At 44.9% G+C, this 21,185-nt stretch overlaps 1 gene segment (V, D, J or C); it reads left to right on the forward strand.

The window, feature by feature from the left end:
- Positions 1-7,449: 7,449 nt before the first annotated feature.
- Positions 7,450-17,009, forward strand: LOC307192006 (T cell receptor beta variable 6-6-like). The segment is given in 4 exons: positions 7,450-7,547; positions 12,369-12,674; positions 13,302-13,497; positions 13,583-17,009.
- The last annotated feature ends 4,176 nt before the right edge of the window (positions 17,010-21,185 follow it).

Genomic DNA, 21,185 nt, shown 5'->3' on the forward strand with positions numbered 1-21,185 from the left:
GTAAGTCCAGAAAACAGGAGGGAAACTCCTGATGTGGGTTTCCCAATTCCAGATCCTCGTTATTTCCTTCATCTGCTTCCTTGTCTCTATCGTAGCTTACATATCCTTTCCTATCAAAACCCGTGGATGCTCAGGTCAGACAGATACCAAGATCCTTATGGAGATGGAAAAGAAGCTGATCTTTGAACAGTCTTAGACGATGCACCATTTTGCCTTGTGCTGCTACTGACAAGACTCAGGACTGGGACTTAGGCTGATCCGTTAGTCAGAAAGAGCAAACCTTACAGTCCCTGGAGTATTTGAAGGTTACTGGTCTCAAAAAGATACAGAGATGTTCCCCCCGACAATGGGGTCAGCCACCACAAGCCGGAAGTCTCCGCACTTCTGTGTCAGCTGGGATGCCACAGGGCTGCAGAGTCACAGGCACTCAGTTCTGAGAAGGAACAAGGTGGTTCTCCTTCAAGAGGCACCTGCACTAAACAGGGGAAAAACAGAAGCCCTTCCGCCACCACTCCCGCCCCAGGCAAACAGAGAGTGAGAGTAAAGAAAATAACAGAAAACGCATGTTGGTGAGGTTGTGGAGATGTTGGAACCCTATTGCGTTGTTGTGGGAATATAAAATAGTGCAAACACTATGGAAAACTGTGGCAATTCCTCAAAATACTGAACATAGAATTACCATATGATCCAGAAATTCCACTCCTGGCTATATACCCAAAGGAGTTAAAGCAGGAATTCAAACAAATATTAGCACACCTGTGTTCATAGAAGCATTGTTTGCAATAGCCAAAAGGTGAAAACAACCTGTCCAACGAAGAGATAAATGGATAAAGCAAATGTGATATATACATCCAATGGAATACTATTCAGCCTTAGAAAGCAACGACTTTCTGATTCGTGTTACAACATGAATCAACCTTGAAAACATTATGCTACGTGAAATAAGCTGGACATAAAAGGCCAAATTGTGTTTGTATCCATTTATATGAGGTACCTGGAGTAGTCAAATTCATACAGACAGAAAATGGAATAGAGGTTTCCAGGGTCTGGGGTGAGGGAGGGAATGAGGAGTTAGTATTTAACAGATAGAGTTTCATTTGGGGAAGATGAAAATGTTCTGGAGATGGAAAGTGGTGATGGTAGCACGATGTGAATGCCACTGAACTTTAGACTTAAGATGGTAAGTTTTATGTTATATATATTTTATCACAATAATAAAACGAAAGAACAGCTTAAATTAAAATTTAGAAACAGACAGTCTTTGAATAGAGATGAGTTCCATTCAAAAAAAGAATTGGTTAACCATAATTTTGAATGCAGAAAAGTTAAATTTTAGTGTCTTAAAGAGATTATACCCTATTTCTTAGGGAGGAAAGTATTGTTGATGAGAATATTTTAATAGAAGTGCTAAGTGTGCAGGGCAAACTCCAAGGACACTGTTCAATATAATACAGGTAGAATAATTTGAGATTCTGGGAAGTCTTGGAAGGGAGTGCAATGGGTAAGGATGAGAGGCAAATGGTGAAAATCTGTGTTCCGCATCATCCGATTCCTTTACAGAACCACCCAAATCTTCATTAGACTCTACTAAACTCACGGGATCTTGATGTACATAATTTTGTTGAGGAAATCAAAAAGGTCTTAGCTTTATGGACAGGTAATGAGACAGGGTTAGAGAAGACCAGGAGAATACAAGTGTCCATGGGCATGGTCAGAGATCTCTGGAAGGGCTTTGAATTTCCATAGCTTTTGGAATTTATAACCTCTAAGAAATTTCACCTAGTTTTCAAAGAAGAGAGAGCTTCACAGATCTTATCTGGGTTATAAATGTATTAGCTGAAACCTTGTTTTTATAAAAACGGGGGAAAAAAATCCCCTGATGATAGGAGTCATTATTTTAAAAAAAGGGTAATATATATTAGTTCCTACTGGAAGGAAAACTTCGTGTTTACATGAAACATTGGCTTCTTTTACAGAATTCGAGAACATGAACATTCTTCCCCATAATACAGCACTTTGAAATGCTGATGTAAAATATACTAGGTGGGCTGCTGGTAAGATCTTCGATAAGTTGACCTTAAATTTTCTTATGTGGTAGACGTCTTCTATATTCTTGTTTATATCGCAGATCTTCACATAGTATATTTGTCATGCTTGTTATAAATTCTTGGTTCATCGGGTTCAGTAATTCGCTTTCTGGGGATATATACTGTCCAGTTGGTTATCTTTTTTGTTTTCAGTCCTTTAATGGTATCACTTATCCTGCTATTGATTCCTGCAGTAAAAATGCAGGTAAGATTGTCTCAGAGCAAAGAAGAGGTCGGGTAAGAGCAGAGCTTCACTTATTTTTACCATCTTGCTGTCTCACTGCTCTCCTGGGCTCACCTCTCATCTTACTCATATTCCAGCCCCAAATAGACTCAGTCTTTCCAGAATATTCTCTTGGTTTTGGTGAGTCTCTAGTGTTCATGTTTGCTTCCTGCCTCATCAGGTTTCCCTGGAGAAGGAGCCAGGAGATGGCGCTAGTTCACAATTTTAGCAGGATGCAGCACTCAGTGCCCTCATATTTCACGCGTTGTTGTAATATCGGCTGGGCTCCTCTTGTCTGAAATGTAATGGCTGTTTATCATGGGGTCTCAGGCATCTCTTAAGCAATCTTAGATGTTCTGGTTTTTTTCAAATATCAGTAGTTAAGAACTGATTGGCAATCTGGCAATTTTATCTAACTAAAGCCAAACCATGCCAAGTGTTCCTTAAAACTGAGAAACACACTTTGCTTAGTGTGATTTATAGTGATTGTTTATACTTCTATGATTTTGTGTAGAAACTTCTCCTTCTCTACCATTAGAAACTCCATTAGACACATCAGCTGCTATTGTGAAAGGTTTTGAGTTACGTATGCACAAAATTCAGAAAAAAAATTTAGTTATAGGACATTCCCATCTGGGCTTGAGATAATTTTATCTAGTTTATATCCATGGGGCATCACTCAGGGTGGAATTTTCCTCCACTGGGTGATCTTATAAGAGGTACTGGTAACTCTTGGCTCGTTGGCACAGCAACTAGTCATTGATGACATTGATGCATCGCCCATCAGTGTCACATGCAGCTGGATCAGTGATCTCTTCTCAGTGGTATTTGATGGACTTGTTGCCTTTGGACTTTGAAGTAAAGAAATAGATTCCATTAGAATATCTATATTTACTCTATGTAATGCACTATGTAAAACTGAATAACAGGTAAGTCAAATGTAAATATGTAAAGAAACTTGGGTTGGAAGTAAACTAAAAGTCAGAAGTAGCAAATGGGAGATACTGGCTCTGGAATCGAGTCCTTCTCAGATTCTGTTTTCCCAAATCCTTCTGTTTATTTTGTTATCCTACATTAATCCAGACTGGCCTTTCCTTTCTAGCATACTAATTGCAAAAGGTTAGAATATTTTATTTCCCACACGGGCATCAAAGAAAAACCTAGAGAAATATAATTTATCTACACACATATTTATTCATAGATGGGCAAATGGGCATTATATTATTATCAATGAACACAGGCAAAAAGAGGATTTCTAAAAGAGAGACATAGAAGATAAAGAAATTCTCCAGCAGTACAGAAACAGGGAGTATTATTTTCTTCATTCTGGGGTAAGCTGATTAGTGGGGACCTTGCAAAGAGACCTAAGTGGTCTGCTTTGAGCGAGCTGTCCTAGGTTATCTAAGGAAAAACAACTTTAGCATCTCACCTAACCTAGACCAGGTTTGTACCATTTCCCTCATCAAAAGCTTCTCAAAGTCAAAACATTCCCACCATGGCCACATTTCTTTTTTCTCTTAAAATACAAAATCACAAATCAGCTAGGGCCTGTGTGTGTGTGTGTCCTTTTAGGAAAAACAAAGCAAAAAGCCCCACAAAAAACAAACAAACAAAAAGTGCAATAGGCAAACAGTGAAATAGTTTCTAATTTAAACACATCCCATAATTATTACATCACGGCAAAGACAATGTCTTGGTTACCACCCATAGACCGCGTGGGGGCGCTGTGGAATTGCCAAACTCCAAAAGGTTCTGGGGCAGAGCAAGCTGACAGAGCTAGGTGCCTGGGACCAGGAGGGTTAAGAAACAGCTTTGTTTCGTGGCTTTATCCTCCGGAAGGCTTAATAGCATAGACACTAATTTACAGGTGTGTTGTCCCAGATGGGAGCCATGAACTTCACCTATGCAGTGATGAGGGAGTCTCTGAGGTTACAAGGGAAAGTGAAGGGTGTGGAGCTGGGAGGGGGCAGGTACAGGTAGAGAAACACCTGCCTCAAAGGAAAAGCAAAGGAGCTGTGGGGATGGGCACGTGGCCTACACCCAGCCTCGCTGAGGCCAGCTCAGTCCAGCCCCACATGTCACATAAGAGGCTTTGCAGGACAAAGCAGGGTTCCTGAATCAGCTGACCTGGAAAGGGAGGCCAGGCTCATGGGAACCAGCAGAGGCAATGACGTCAGAGCAGTGACATCACTGCCTAACCTCCGAGCAGAGAAAGGATGCCCAGAACTTCAGCTCTCAGAGAACCAGAGCTCTGAGCAAGGTGACACCTGCCCAGCTCTGCCCCTTCCTGCCATGGGCTCCAGCCTCCTCTGCTGTGTGGCTCTGTGTCTCCTGGCAGCAGGTCCATCCTTGGTAAAGGCGTGGCATCTCTGTTCTAAGCCTGACAGTGCCTGAATCCATTGGGGTCCATCGGGCTCTCTCCTGCATTCTTTCTCCAGCCCCAGTTTCCTTCCCTCACAGGTGCAATGGATTCTGGAGTCACCCAAACACCAAGACACCTGATTAAAGCAAGAGGACACCAAGTGATACTAGGTGTTCCCCTATGTCTGGGCACCGCACTGCGTCTTGGTACCAACAGGCCCTGGGTCAGGGCCCCTAGTTCCTCTTTGAGTTTTATGAAAATATGCAGAGAGCAAAAGGAAACTTCCCGGGTCGATTCTCAGCACAACAGTTCTGTGATGCTCGCTCTGAGCTGAACGTGAGCTCCCTGTACCCGTGTGCCAGCAGCTTAACACAGCCCTGCTGAGTCACCCGCGTTCTGTGCAAACCTCCCTGCCCCAGTGGGGGCAACCTCAGAGGTGACAGATGCACGAGAGCTCAGAGATTGCAGTGGGAAAGGAAAATGACTGAGGGCGCTGGAAAGCAGCCACGGGCTCTTGTGCTGCTCAGAGGAGGGACCACAGAGGTCAAGAAGATATGTTCAGAGGCTGGGGCTACATCAGCAGGTTCCCTCCAACATGACCTTCTGGGCCTGACACTCGATGCTACCAGGGAGAGGAGAGTTTGTAACTTAATAGCCGGCGGGCTCTTTTTCAGGGAGAGAGAGTTCATTGGGGAGCAAAATTACTTGATAAATGTGTGATTCTAATAGAATCAGGGGTTTGCTTTATATAATTTAGGGAGAAGAAATGGAGATTTGGGGAAAGTCTAGGACAGAAAATATGGCTGAGATGCTTGAGAACAGAGCTAGAGCTACAAAATAAGCAAAAACTGTGTTATTTGTAACATGATCTCTTTCCTCCTTTCCTCTCCCAAGAAATCACCAGAAAATACTAAGCCAGGCCTTATAACAACCAGCATCACCTGGGGGCTGGCCCAGGTGAGGTCATCACCACACAGATGATGTGATGATGGTGTGAGAAGCCTGGACATGATTCTGACTTGTCCCTTCTTGACCTCTTACCCCAGTCCCGCCTCCTCAGGGCGAAGACGGGTGCCTCCCGCCCAGAGATGAGGGCAGGCCTCCCCTGATTATAAACAGGCAAGGGCTTCCCACATCAATTCTGCTTCCCTGGAATCGCTTTTTAACACTTCACCACCCAGATTCTATTTGCTCCAGGGCATCAGGATGTGTGATACTCTGAGACCAAATATCCCTGTAAAATTCCCTGAAACACCGATGCCTTTTCAATCCTCTTCATCTGCCCTTGCTCTGCCCATGGCCTAGGGGGCCCTCTCTCCTCCTGAAGCAGGACCAGGCACTGCCCATCTTTCAAGCACTGGCTCAGACATGCCTTCCTCTTTGCTTTTTATCCTGACATTCACGGCTCTATACTATTGATTAGTTTGCTCAGGCTGCCAAATTAAAATACCACAGACTGTGTGGCTTAAACAACAGACATTTATTTTCTCACAGTTCTGGAGGCCTGAAGTCCAAGATCAAGGTGCCAGGGCTGGTTTCTGGTGAGAATTCTGTTTCCGGTTTGTAGACAGCTGCCTTCTCCCCATGTCTTCACGTGGCCTCTCTGTGCTTCACAGAGAAAGAGCTCTCTTGTGTCACCTCCTCTTCTTCTAAGGGCACCAGTCATGTTTTATTAGAGTCCCACCCTTATAATGTTATTTACCCTTAACTACCTCCCTCAAAGCCCTAAGTCCAGACACATTCACAGTGGGGCTTAGGGCTTCAACATATGAATTTCGGGGAGACACAATTTCATCTGTAAAAACTACCTTGCTCCCTCTACTTTCATAGGAAAAGCTAAGTGTGTATATACTGGGGTTGGCCAAAAAGTTCATTTGGTGAATGAATACATTGTTCAATAGAATTCTTGGTGAAAATGAAAAATGTGTCTTTTATTTTTACCTAAAACTGAATGAACTTTATTTTTACTAATATATAATTGATACCCTTTGACACCTGTGAAATGAATTAAGTAATGCCCACTTATATATAGCTGCGTGGAATACTTTTTTCCCAGCACAACTCAGGCATTTATCCTAGTATATGAACAACTGGACCCAAGCCCAGGCTTCCAATTTGTGTGAACATTTTAACATTTTCTTTTCTGGGTATGTTTATGTCAGTGTTAAGTCTGATCATAATATTCCATATTTAGCCCTCTTCAGATCAAAGTACACTTGTTGATATAGTTCCCAGTGAGTATAGTGTAAAGTGTTAATGGAACGGTAACATAGAATTTAAAATATATATATATATATATATATATATATATATATATATATATATATGTAGTGGAATAACTGAGGACATGGAAAGGAGACGTGACCCATGAGCCCCACACCCGCAGCAAACTGGGGGCTGGCGAATAAGCCAGAACTGCAAACAGTCCTGAATGCTTTGAGCCCCCCCGCCCCTGCCCCGGCAAACCGGGGGCCTGCGAAGAAGCATTGAGTGCTTTGGGCACTGATCCATGAGATGTCCTCAGTATAATCAGAATGGTGGGAACGCAAGGAAACGTCCTTGTACTGCTTCAGTATAATCAAAATAATGGTGGGAACTTTGTGCTGCTTTTGCGCTCAAGGACGAAGCCCGGCATGTCTTCAAGAAAGCCCACTGTTGCTTGTATAATCAATAGTAGAAGTATATGTTGCTGCTTTGGCATTTCTGAAATGTTAAAAAAACAAGTCTTAAAATGTAAACCTAGATAATGCTTTAATAAAAGCTACCACAGCAGGACAGATGGCGCTGTTTTGCCTGAGCGAGCGGCAGCCCTCTACTGCTGTGCTTCGGCACAATTCATCTCGTGCGATGAGCTTACTTTCGGCCCTGACATAAGGTAAACTACAACTATATATATATATATGTTTTATAGTTAAACGTGGGTTTGAATCCAAACTGCCCCTCTCTTGCAGTTTCCCTAATCTCTCTGAACTATAACAATTTCAGAATTTAGAGTTGTGAGGTTTTCAATCTCTTCTTTGCATTTGTCTGTATAGTTGATTTACATTGTTGTGTTAGTTTCAGGTGTACAGCTCAGTGATTCACATACACACACACACACACACACACACACACACACACACACACATATATATGTATATATACTTTTTCAGATTCATTTCCCTTACAGGTCATTACAAAATATCGATTATTGTTCCTTGTGCTATTCAGTAGGTCCTTGTTGTTTATCTCTTTTATTTATAGTAGTATGTACATGTTAATCCCAAACTCCTAATTCATCCCACCCCACCTTTCCCCTTTGGTAACCATGAGTTTTTTTCCTATGTCTGTGGGTCTATTTCTGTTTTGTAAAAGAGCTTATTTGTATCTTTTTTCTGTAGATTCTGCCTATAAGCAATATCATATGATATTTGTCTTTCTCTGTCTGTCTTACTTCATTACTATGGTAATCTCTAGGTCCAGCCATGTTGCTGAAAATGGCATTATTTATTCTTTTTTATGCCTGAGTAGATACCAGATCTTTATCCACTCATCTGCCTATGGACATTTAGGTTGCTTCCATATCTTGGCTAGTGTAAAAAGTGCCTTATGAACATGGGGGGGTGCATGTATCTTTTCAAATGATAGTTTTGTCAGGATTTATGCCCAGGAATGGGATTGCAGGATTATATGGTAACTCTATCTTTAGATTTTAAGAAACCTCTATACTGTTCTCTATAGTGGCTGTACCAACTTACATTCCCACCAACAGTGTAGGAGGGTTCCATTTTCTCCACACCCTGTCCAGCATTTATCATTTGTAGACTTCCTGATGATAGTTATTCTGACCGATGTGAGGTGTTACCTCGTTATAGTTCTGATTTGCATTTCTCTGATAATTAGTGATGTCGAGCATATTTCATGTGCCTTTTGGCCATCTGTATGTCTTCTTTGGAGAAATGTCCAGTTAGGTCTTCCGCTGACATGGTTGTTTATTTCGGGATTTTATGAGTTCAGAAATAAATGGGATAATACGCATAAAACCTCTTTATAAAATGCACTACCTAGAATTTGGTAATAATTTAAATATAAAATCTGGAAACTATGGATCCGATTAGTCAGAAGGAGCTATGGAATCCATGTTTCCAGCCTGGTTTCGCTTGAAATCATCCGTGTTTATTTTTATGCCCTATTATTCCATCTTAGCATACTGCCATCATTGCAATGGTGCAGCAAGTATTTGCTTCTTAATGGAAATGGATCATACAGTCTTTCACCTCCACAGGCTAAGAGTGGATTTGAAGATCAACCCTAATTTAGCCAGGCTGGGAAGGCAGTAGAACGGGGTGTGTGTGTGTGTGTGTGTGTGTAGTGGTTTGCAGGTGGGGTTGTGGGGAATTTCTATCCCTGATTTAGACAGAAGCTGTAAATCCATGATACCGTGGACAGTTGGCCACTCGGAGGCACTGTGGGCCTAGGGTACTCATGGCGCTGACGGGGTTGACAGTCACCCAGGAGAGGGCAGCTTGAGGGAACCTTGGCTACATGCCTGCATCAGGGGGCCTGGTTGAGTTCACCGAGTGGGCCCAGGACAGGAGGAGCGAGCACGGCCTTCTCACTGCTCAGGGAAGTGGAGATGCATCTGGAGCCCCAGGATACACCAAGCAGGCGTCTCCGGGAGACTGCAAAGGAAGTGGAAGGTGAAGGGGTGGGGATGGCTGGGGAGGACTGGGTGATTGTTATCAGGCAGGGGCAGGCAGAGGAGAACAAGTGTGTCGTGGGCACACGGGGATGTGGCGATGGTACTCACCTCACACCCACCCTTTGCCGAGGGGCTGTGCAGGACAGGGAATGGCATAGAGTAGCCGGCCTGGGTCCTGCCAAGGGGTGCAGTGGACCAGGAGGCAGCCTGCAGAGACATCAGGGCAGTGACATCATGGGCAAATCTCCTACCAGGGAAACAGGAGGTTCAGCTCTTTAGACATTCACCCCAGGACACCCGCCCTGAGCTAGGAGTTGTCTGGTTCCTGACGCTGCCGTGGACTCCAGGCTCCTCTGCTGTGTGACTCTTTGTCTCCTGGGAGCAGGTGAGTCCTGGGCACAGTGTGGAAGCTTCTGATATGCCTTCGTCATCCCGAGATACAAGCCGATGAGGGCTGCACCAGGGGGCTTCCCAGTGCTCTGCCCTCAGCTTCCTTCTGTCTCCCCACAACAGGCCCGGTGGATTCTGGAGTCACCTAGACCCCAAAATACGTGATCAAATCAAGACAACAGCAAGAGACACTGAGATGTTCCCCTGTCTCTGGACACCTCTCTGTGTCCTGGTACCAACAGGCCCTGGGCCAGGGCCATCAGTTCCCAGCTGAGTATCACAGAGGGGAAGAGAGAGGAGAAGGAAACATCCTAGATAGATTCTCAGGCCAACAGTTCAGTGACTCTAGCTCTGAGCCTGACTTGAGCTCCTTGGAGCTGACGGAGGCGGCCCTGTATCTCTGTGCCAGCAGCCAAGACGCAGCCCTGCATGATCAGCTGCCTCTGGTACAAAAACTTTCCTGCCCCAGCTCAGGAAGTGGCCGTGAGGGCGTTGACTGCCAGCCAACCACTCCCAGGCCCTGGTAAAGCAGACAGCCTTTCGCAGGTATTATTTCTTCGATATGTATGAATGCTCCCAAAGAGCATGCATAATAAATATTATTTTACCTGTTTGTATATCTGCGGAGAAGTGTCTTGCCCAGATCTCCTATTTCATAACTGTCAGAGCAAGGAAGCAGACTCAAGTCTGTCCTCAACACCTGTGGTCCCTGCCCTATAGAACAGTCCCCCCATAGAACAAATATATATATATGTGTGTGTGTGTGTATGTGTGTGTATATATAGATATATATGTATATATACATAATTTAAGGGAGTTGGCTCACATTTTTTTTAAGGCTGGTAAGTCTAAAATCTGCAGCTGGGCTGGTGGTACTAGAGATCCAGGGAGAGCTGACGTTTAAGTTCAGAGGCTGTTAGGCAGAAGGAGCCGATGTTCCAGTGAAGGCCATCAGCTGGACAATTCTCTCTTACCTGGGAAGATTAGGCTTTCTGTTCTATTCATGTCTTCAACTGATGGGATGTGGCCCACCTACATTATGGAAAGTCATCTGCTTTACCAGCTCAAATGTTAATCTAGTCTAATATTAAAGTCTACCTATTCACATGTTAATCTCTTCCAAAAACACCCTAACAGGAACACCCCGAATAGTGTTTAACTAAATACTTGTGGGCCAGCCAAGTTGACACATTACATTAGCCATCGCACCATCTTCCAAGGTTGCATAAAAATTTAGTAAGCGTGAAGTACCTGGCACATAACAGAACTCTGCATTTCTTGACTCCCTTTGCTACTCTCTGACAGCCTCTTGCACCGTTTCCCAGGGGCAAAGTTAGAGATGGACATATTTTGCCTGTAGTTGAGGACTTCAGAAGTCACAGAAAGGTGGATATTTATGCCCGATGATTCATTACATGAAATTAACCAGAGCATGTAATACACATCCCTCATCAGGCATTTTTAAATCAACTTTATTGACGGATGAATTATAGTTAAGCCTTGAACAATGTGGAGTTTAGCAGAGGCTAGGGGCTCTGAGCCACCTCCAAGCCCACAGTCAAAAATTTACATATAACTTCACACTTGAATGTCCGTATCCGCGGTTCTGCATCTGAAGATTCAACTAACTACAGATCCTGCAGTACTGTAGTATGTATTTATTAAAAAGTGGACCCACGCAGTTCACACCTGTGTTGTTCAAGGATCAACTGTGTATACAATAATCATTACACACTTTATAATTGACAGGTCAATGGTTTTGCTCAATATATACATATATACCCATGTAATAGCTACCCTATTAAGATATAGAAACATTTCCATCTCCCAGAAAGTTCCTTCATGCCCCTTTCCCATGTCCCTGTCCATCCCTGAAAACCAAATAAATGATTTCTGTTACTATAGATTCGTTTTGCTCAGGCATCTTTTTAGTGAAAATTTAAGGTCTCTAACGATTGAAACGATTCCTCTTTAGCACAGAGCTAAATATTTAAGACAGTGAGGTGCTACTGGAAAGTGTTATGGTTAAAAAAAGTGCTTGAAATCATGTGATACGCAATATCCACTTCAGGGACAATCCTCGCTGGGGATGGAAAGTTTGATAAAATGACCATCAGAAGGTCTTGCCAGGTGGTAGAGGCTGTTTTTGTAAAATTTATTTATTCACTTTTAGAAATTTCTTTGCTCATGCACCCATTCCCAGAAATCATTGTATAATGATATTTTGATAAGCAGTCATCATCTCCCAGGAAATTATTTTGAGATCCCATGAGACACACAGAGCAAGGCTTCATGTTCACACACTGTGTGCTGGGCTGTGCAGACAACAGGCAGTAGCAATTTCGGGGAGAGATCGTTTCACGTCAGGAGAAGGGTTCCCTTGGCTTTTACCCCCAGTATCCAAGACACAGGCCTTGATCTGGAAAGTCCCCCTTTCTGTTCTGGCCTTGCCTGTGCACCGGTCTCCCATGCTGTGTGTCCTTCTGTCTCCTGGACTAAGGATGTCTGAGCACAGATGTGGAACCACTCCGGGGCTTACCAGGTCCCAGATCAAGGCTTCTTGTTGTGGTTACATCAGGATCCTTCTTTGCTTCTGACTTTAGTTTCTGTGTCTTTCTCTCCCAGACCCCAGGAATGCCGAGTCACCAAGACCCCAGACATGTGGTCACGCTCAAGGGAAACCGGCACATCAGGCAGTACCCACAGGTCCAAAATCATGTACTCAGGACCAGCTACATAATTTGCAGGACCCGTGATTCTAAACTTATTTAGAATGAATATCACGGCCGCAGAACATTGCAGCAAGTACAGGGTCCTTCTCAGGGTGGGGTTATGTGCAACAAGGTACAGTTTGGGGCTCTGTGATATTTGTGACTCAATTAATGGCAGCTGCTACACCAGGAGGTATTCCCCATGGAATGGATGTCTCAGGTAAAAACAGAGCACCTTTCATTTACCCTGGAGTCTGCCACCTCTCACCCCGTCCCTCCCACGTCTGTATTCCTCTGTGCTAACATGTCATCTGCGGTGCTGGGCAACCATCTCTCCACAAAGGAAGGTTGGTCATAGGCGTGATGTGTCTCTGCTGCTGCTAGATGTCCCCTCCTGACACAGGAAGCACGTGCTTAGGTGACCAGGAAGGAGTTGCAGCTGCCCCTGTCGGTGAATTGATAAGAAATAGAGCCAAACGATTCCTCAAATGTTGATGAGCCTGAGGTTGGGAAACCAGATACCAGAAGAATCACTGTAGGTGGAAGGACAGGACCAGGACTGTGATGAATTAAACAAAGTAGAAACAGACACTTGAAGAGTATTTGGGATGCATGAGTCATAAAGGGCTGCAGGAAGCCATAAGGATTTTCCCCAAAATTCAAAACTAGATTAGATAAATGAAACCAATATACGTATTAATGAAGAATTATCTCTGGGATAAAATACACATAAAGTTACAAAGTGTTTTACAGAAAAGTTAACAAAACTTGTAAGACAGGCATCCATTCAGAGGAACGCGTTCTTCCTGTTCTGAGCTGTTCACTGGAGGTTCATGTTTCATTTCAGCCTCTGGGGGAAGGGGCGTGGCCCCCTGTGACGGGTTGGCTCTGGGGCCAGGCAGGGACAGTGACACCTCAGAATGACTCCCTGGAGCGCCCCTCTGCCCTCTCCTTAACACACAGAAGACCCCTCTGCCTGCCGGCCTGCCCTGCCATGGGCACCAGCCTCCTGTGCTGTGTGACCTTCTGTCTCCTGCAGGCAGGTGAGTCCGGGAAAGGGTCCCTTTCGGGGTCCCGGCACCAAGCGTGTCCCCTGTGGCTGCAGCATCAGCTTCTCCTTCTCCACAGGTCCAGGGAATGCTGGTGTCACTCAGGACCCAAAATTCCGGGTCCTGAGGACAGGACAGAGCACGACCCTGAAATATGCCCAGGATCTGGACCACTACTATATGTACTGGTACCGACAAGACCTGGGACATGGGCTGAGGCTGATCCATTACTCAACTGACACTGGCAACATCAACAAAGGAGACGTCCCCAACGGGTACAGCGTCTCCAGATCAAACCTCGAGAACTTCCCTCTCACACTGGAGGCTGCTACCCACTCCCAGACATCTGTGTACCTCTGCGCCAGCGGTTACTCCACGGCACTGCACGGCCACCTCCTCTCTGCACAAAAAGGCAGGGGAGGCCCTGCACCCCGGGACTCAGCAGAGCCCCTTGCAGGCTCCTAGCACCTGGAGGCTTGGAGCCCTGGGTGCCAGGTGCCTGCAGTGTGACCCTCAGTGTGTGGTCTCGGCCGGCCCAGACCTGACTCCATGGCCTTGCAGATGTGTGCCCACCATCACTCTCTGTCTTTCCTCTGCAGCTGCCCAGAAAGATGCTGCCCCATCTCTGACTCCTAGCCATCAGCCTGAGTCTGAGGCCTCCAGGAGGGAACGTTATTGGTAAATCACATACATCTAGATCCTCTTGTCCATCCCCAGGCACCTCACTTCTGTTTCTCTGGAAGGTTCTCCCCCAGACTGGCCCTTACGTGCTCTCTGCTCTTTCCTGCCTTCCCCTGGCGGGGCAGGTCTTCCCACCTCCCTGATCTCAGATTTCCGGCCCTCTCTACTCCAGCCAGGCTGCTCCTGCCTCATCTGGGTCATGTCCCGTCCCATCTAAGAGACGTCAGAAGCTACTGCCTCTGCACTGGACACAGACCATTCCTTTTGTTGTGATTAACTCCTGCCCATGTTCCTGTTCAAGGTCCCACTGGGTGGTCAGGCAATTCTGGGCACCCCTGTTTCCCAGGAGAATTGTGAACACGGTCGGGGTGTCTCTGTTCGAGCTTGTCCAGGTCCGGACCATGAACTTTCCCCTTGTTACTGTGGACTACGCCTCCTTCCTACTCATAAGCGGGCCTCCGTCTTCTGTGTGTGTGTGTGTGATGATTACAAGTATGTTCTTCCTTACTGTCCCCAACTTCTGTCCCCACAGGTCACACAGGAGCTGGACTGTCCCAGTCCCCCAGGCACAGGGTCACAGGGAGGGGCCAAGCTGTAGTTCTCAGGTGTGACCCAATTTCTGGTCATGTTTCCCTTTGTTGGACTGACAGACACTGGGGCAGGGCCCAGAGCTTTTGATTTACTTTCAAAACAAGGCTGCACCAGAGGCATCGGGGATGCCTAATGATTGGTTCTCTGCTGAGGGACCTGAGGGCTCATACTCCCGTCTGAATATCCAGCCAGTGGAGCCTGGGGACTCAGCCGTGTATCTCCGTGCCAGCAGCTTAATCAAACAGTGTCACACAGTCGCTTCCTTCTTGTTCACAGACCTCATCCTTCTCTCTCCTTGCAGTTCCTAGAGACCTTAAATAGGCTGTTTTTTGCTTTCCATTCACCAAAAAAAAAAAAAAAAAAGAGGTTGATTTGGACATCAGCTGTTCTTTGGATAGAAAGAGACCACAGGTTAACTCCTGAAATACTGTGGCTGTAAATGTTGGTGGATAGAAATCATTATGGCTCCTGTGTTCTAGGAGTCCCAGGGCCAGCTCAGTGCTCCAAGGCAAGGACCCAAAGTCCCGGACATAACAGTCTTCCGTGGGTCCTTCGGGAGGCTGCCCAAATACCTGGCTTTGGCTGCCTGTCTGTGCAGTGAGCAGAACCTCCTCTGTGCTTGTGGCTGGCATCTGGAAAGTTTTCAACTACCTCCTGGGGCATATTCTTTCTTCTAAAGCCTCTTCTGTCCCTGTCACGTTGGAAGTTTTCCACAACATAGCATCAAGACTCTCTTCCTCTTCCTGTTTTTTTTTTTTTTTTTTTTTTTTTTGCGGTACGCGGGCCTCTCGCCGTTGTGGCCTCTCCCGTTGCGGAGCACAGGCTCCAGACGCGCAGGCTCAGCGGCCATGGCTCATGGGCCCAGCCGCTCCGCAGCATGTGGGACCTTCCCGGACCGGGGCACGAACCCGTGTCCCCCTCATCGGCAGGCGGACTCTCAACCACTGCACCACCAGGGAAACCCTCTCTTCCTGTTTTAAGTAAAGTCCTTACTACTTTTGTGCCAGTTAATTGACAAACGCAATGTTGAAAACAATAAGACTTCATTTCCTCTGCCTCATTTCAGCAGCCCACTTTATTTTGTCTTCATGTTTTCACTGCCTCAGTCCCGACAGGTACACTAGAGCATACTTTTACAACCTCTCCAGTTTCATCTTGATTCCCTGAGTAAATCTGTTCTCGAGAGACTGTTTTATGTCATGCCCTAGCCTTTCCATTTGAAATAATTTCCCTGAAACCTTTACCTTATTTTCTAATGCCCCTATCCCTTTTTATGTATTTGCTATATTATATATTGTCATAGATATTCATTATAAGCATAAACACCTCTATTGTAAATAACATCTTCCATCCATCTGTGGGCGAAGCTGCGGTTTGAATGTATGAAATCTAAGGCCCTGGTCAGAGTGGATATGATTATGGACCATGTCTTCTGGGAGTCCTAAGAGATAACCCAGCTCCGGGACTGGGATTGAATGTCACGGCCATGGTAGAGGCTCCCTGAGCCTTGCATAGCAGGTAAGGGGAGTGACAGTTGCCCCAAATCCACTTAGCAGAAGTTGTAGTGGCTCTGTACAACAAATTTCTTTCCCCAGGGAGTGAACATCCATGGGAGGGAGTTTTCCTGGTCTTTAATTGTGGCACCAGCAAAGCTCCCCTTGCTCTGTTGCCCTGTGCCTCTGGGGAGTGAGGAGAGCCCGGGCACACATGGGAATTCCCTACTCTTAGAATCCCATTCCAAGGACTCCCTTTCTAGATTTCATCTTCAATTTTTTTTTCCATTTTTTTCCCCATTTTTGCCACATGAACCTGGCAGATTCAGCCTCCTTATAATACTATTTTGTACCGATGTTTTCACATCTCCTAACTCCTCTGCTTCTTCCAGAATCATCTCTTCCCTCCCTGCTGCTCAAATCAGCAGAGGCACATTGTACAAGTTTTCATTTAGTGGAGACTGTCCCTTGCTGGTCTTAATCCCATCCATGCTCATTTCCCCATCAGATACTGTTTCCTCCATGATTGCTTAATGCCTTGTAAGATGTTCTTATTTTTCTTACATTCCAGTTTTACTTTTTATTCGTACGCATTTGACCCCATCTCGAAGGTAATTTCATTACCTTCCCAGTCCTTTGCTAATCTATATTTTGGAGTTAACATTGGTTGTCTTTTATTTTTCTTCAGCATTTTTCTTTATCTTTTGTAATGAAGGTAAAAGAACCTCCTTGCACTTCAAGGTCTGTGTTTTTCTTCCTACTTTGAACATTAGTTTAAAGTAAACATTAGTTTAACTAAACATTAGTTCCTTTAATTTCTCCCATTCTATCCCTCTCCCTTTCAGAACATAATTTTAAGGGGGAAGAACTCAGTTGGCCTATAATTGGCAGACAATGCGATAGTGGTTGAGCAGAATGAGGGCGGCCTCTTAAGCATGATAAATCAACGGAATAGTTTGGGTTAGAACTGGTGTTGGGATTAGCGTTGAAGGAAGTTGAGCATAAAAGGTGATCCTGTGGACACTTCCAGCACCCCTTGGGCCACTGCAGAAGAAACAGTGATGAAACTTCATGTATTGGCCACAAGATGGCACTATGGCGCCACCGAGCTCTAAGGGGCTCTGGGCAGAGTCTGGGAGAGCAGCCTGGGAGGAAAAGGGTTAAGAAAAACTTAGGCGTGGATCCACTACTCGACAGCTGTTGAAGAAGTTTTCAGTTATTGCCAAACTACCTACAGCTATGGAAGAAGTGGGAGGCCCCTCTAAACTGTAATGAGATCCACAGTTGAAGGATTTGGGCGAAGCAGCCTTGATGTCAGGGGCAGGTGCAAACAAGGAGCAACTGTGTCAGAGGAATATGGGAAACCCAGGGGGCGGAGCGCACCCAAAAGTCAGTGCGTCGCAGCCCTACTCCACCTCCCCTGCAGGCAAGCTAAGCAACAACTAGGAGAGGAGACGTTGACCTCACCTGAGCCAAGTCACAGGGGGATCCTCCCGGGGCGGGGAGAATCTGCAGGGGTAGGGGGAGTGACATCCCAGGCAGCCCCACCTGGCCATTGGAGAAGAGCCCCCCAGCTCCCTCTCTCAGGCCTGTGGAACAGAGCATTTAGTGGGGACGGCCCTCTTCTCGCCCTCACCCTGCCATGAGCCCCAACCTCTTTTGTGTGATTCTTTGTCTGCTGGTGGCAGGTGAGTCCGGAACTCAGCTGAAACCTCTGCTGTGGGTTTGCAGAGCCCCAGCTCCGAGGCTTTCCCTTTCCTTTGCAGATCCACGTTACTCATTGAGCCTTGTCTTTACCGTGTGTCTGCCTCTTCAGCAGGTCCCAGGGATGCAGCAGTCACCCAGAAGCCAAGATACCATATTATACGAGCAGGAAGCAAGATGGTCCTGGATTGTTCTCAGGATATGAACCATGTGGGAATGTTCTGGTATCGGCAAGATCTGGGACAGGGGCTGAGGCTGATCCATTATTCAAATGGCGTCGGTAGCACTGGCGAAGGGGAGGTCACGGAGGGGTACAGTGTCTCCCGAAAGAAGAATGACCATTTCCCCCTGACCCTGGAGCCGGCCAGCACCAAGCAGACCTCCCTGTACCTCTGTGCCAGCAGTGAACCCACAGCACGGCACAGTCAGCTGCTCTCCGCACAAAAAGCTCGGCCACAGGCGTGAGCTGGACGCTTCTTCCCGAGGCCACGTCTCACCAGGGGAGCAAAACTGCTCTTTCTGAAGCTCTCACCAGACTAGTGTGAACTGAGGTCCATCAGCGTGAAGGGTGTGAGTGTGTGTGTGTGTGTGTGTGTGAGCGTGTGTGTGTGTATGTGCGCGCTCTAATTTGAAAAGACACATGACCCCAATGTTCACTGCAGCACTATTTACAATAGCCAAGACGTGGAAGCAACCTAAATGTCCACTGACAGCTGAATGGATAAAGAAGATGTGGTGCATATACACAATGGAATATTACTCAACGATTAAAAAAAGTGAAATGATGTCATTTGCAGCAATATGGATAGACTTAGAGATTATCATACAAAGTGAAGTCAGAGAAAGACAAATATCGTATGATATCACTTATACATGGAATCTAAAAAAGGATATAAATGAACTTATTTACAAAACAGAACTATAACACACCATTGTAAAGCAATTATACTCCAATAAAGGTGTATAAAAAAAAAACACAACAGAAATAGACTCACAGACATGGAAAACAAACTTACGGTTACCAGAGGGGATAGGAGGGTTGGGGGGGGGGGGCAGGGATAAATTAAGAGTTTGGGATTAACATATACACACTACTATGTATAAAATAAATAACAAGCACTTACTGTAGAGCACGGGGAACTCTATGCAATGTCTTGTAATAACCTATAATGGAAAAGAATCTGAAAAAGATGATATGTATGCATATATAACTGAATCACTTTGCTGAACACCTGAAGCTAACACAACATTGTACATTAATGATACTTCAATTTAAAAATGGTTAGAAAAAGTAAATGCAAATAGCACTTAGTGTTACGTCACTCAATTCAGAATATTCTGGTAATTGAATAAAGCCGAAGGACAGCAGCATCTAACATGAAATTTATATTTCACTTCCTTTTTCAGCGCAGAGCTAAGCAGAAAACGGCCGTGCAGCTTTAAATTCCCTGAGCGATCTGGGGCTTTAAATTCCCTGAGCGATCTGGGGCTCTCCAAGCTTGAAACTGTTACACAAAGGTGCCTGGGGCTCATTGAATACCAAGCAAGAATTCTTTGGAGAAAAACAATTTTCAGTAACAAATTATGAAACACGTAAGTAAACAAACCCCTTAGGGGAAATGTGAGTAGATGCATCAAACAGCAGCATTAAACCCCGAGATGATCAACTGTAGAATTATCAAAAAAAAAGATGACAAACTAAGTCTCTCCTGTGGGCACAGGGCAGTATTTTGCGTCTTCGGAGGTTATGAGGTCTTTTGAGGTCACTGAGAACTTCTCACGTTCTCAATATCTTATGCCTCTGACTGTTCTCATCTCTTATTTGTGTGTGATTCATTTCTAAGTTGAACTACATGCATAAAATTGTATACGATTCCCATCTTTTAGGCAATTTGTAAATTAAGAAAGAACCTCATTTTTATCATCCCTTTGGCTTGGATGAAAATCTATGAGCTTTTCAATTTTTTTTTCTTGCAAAATATTACAAAATGATATTGGCAACAATTTATTCTCCCCCAGCCTGTATCCCTCCTCAGCTTCTTACAGGTGGAAGTCCATACACAAGAGCAGGGTTTCTTCACGTGGGATCCAGTAAGTCCAAGTCTGGGGGTCCATAGTTGGGCTTCACAGGAAGGGCAAACCCCATGTGCTGCTCACCCCTTGACCTGCTGTGCCATGTACACCCTGGGTTGGGGGAGCGCTGGCTGACCCAGGACCTGATTACAGACAAGGGAGCAGGCTGCTCGCTGGGCAAAAACTGAACTCACTAATTGCACAATCTGCTGAAAGTCTAAATGGTGAAACTGACGAATGACCAATTTTGCCAAATTATGGCGTTTACAGCAGTTCAGGATGCTTGGAATGATTAAAACAGACTTTGAGGATTTTTTTTTTTTTGAAGTTTTTGTTTGGCTACAGCTTTCCTTCAGCCATTGATCCTCAGCTATTTCTGAGCAAACTTGTCAGTCCAGCTTATTTTGAGGTCAAATTTGGATGTTGTACACTCCAATCACTGAGAACTTCTCATGTTCTCAATATTTGATGCATGGAATTGTTCCTGTCTTGTGTGTGGTTTGTTTCTAAGGTGGACTACGTGGAATACACGCAATGAAATTGTATGTGACTCCCATCTCCTGTGTAATTGTTTATTACTGTTTTAGTCGTACTTTATTTAAGGTGTAAATAGGGAGAAAATGCTCAAATTAATACACATATTGCTTGGTAAATTTTTTTTTTTGGGGGGCTTGGTAAATTTTGTCAAAGGCCTACACCAGTGTGACCATGACCGAAATCAAGATAAAGAACATTTCCACCACCCGAGAAAATTTCCTCATGCCTCTTCCCAATCAGCTTACTTCCCAGAGCTTACTTCCCAGTCACTTTTCTGACTTTTATGACTATAGTTTTGTCTATTCTTGAACTTCATATAAGTGGAACCACACAGGAAATACTCTGTTTTCTTGACTTCTTGTTCTCAAAATTATTATTTCTGAAATGTACTCATATTGTGTTTATCAGTACTTTTTTCTTTATAATACTGAGTAGTATTCCATTGTATATCACAATTTGTTTATCCATCCTCCTATAGATGGATGCCTAGGTTGCTCCAGTGTTCAACTATTAGGAATAAAACTGCTCTGAATATCCTTGTACAAGTCTTTGTGGGTAAAAGCATTCATTTCTCTTAGGTATAAACATGAGTGGAGCTATGGA

The sequence above is a fragment of the Stenella coeruleoalba genome, assembly GCF_951394435.1.
Source record: "Stenella coeruleoalba genome assembly, chromosome: 9".
Lineage (NCBI taxonomy): Eukaryota > Metazoa > Chordata > Mammalia > Artiodactyla > Delphinidae > Stenella > Stenella coeruleoalba.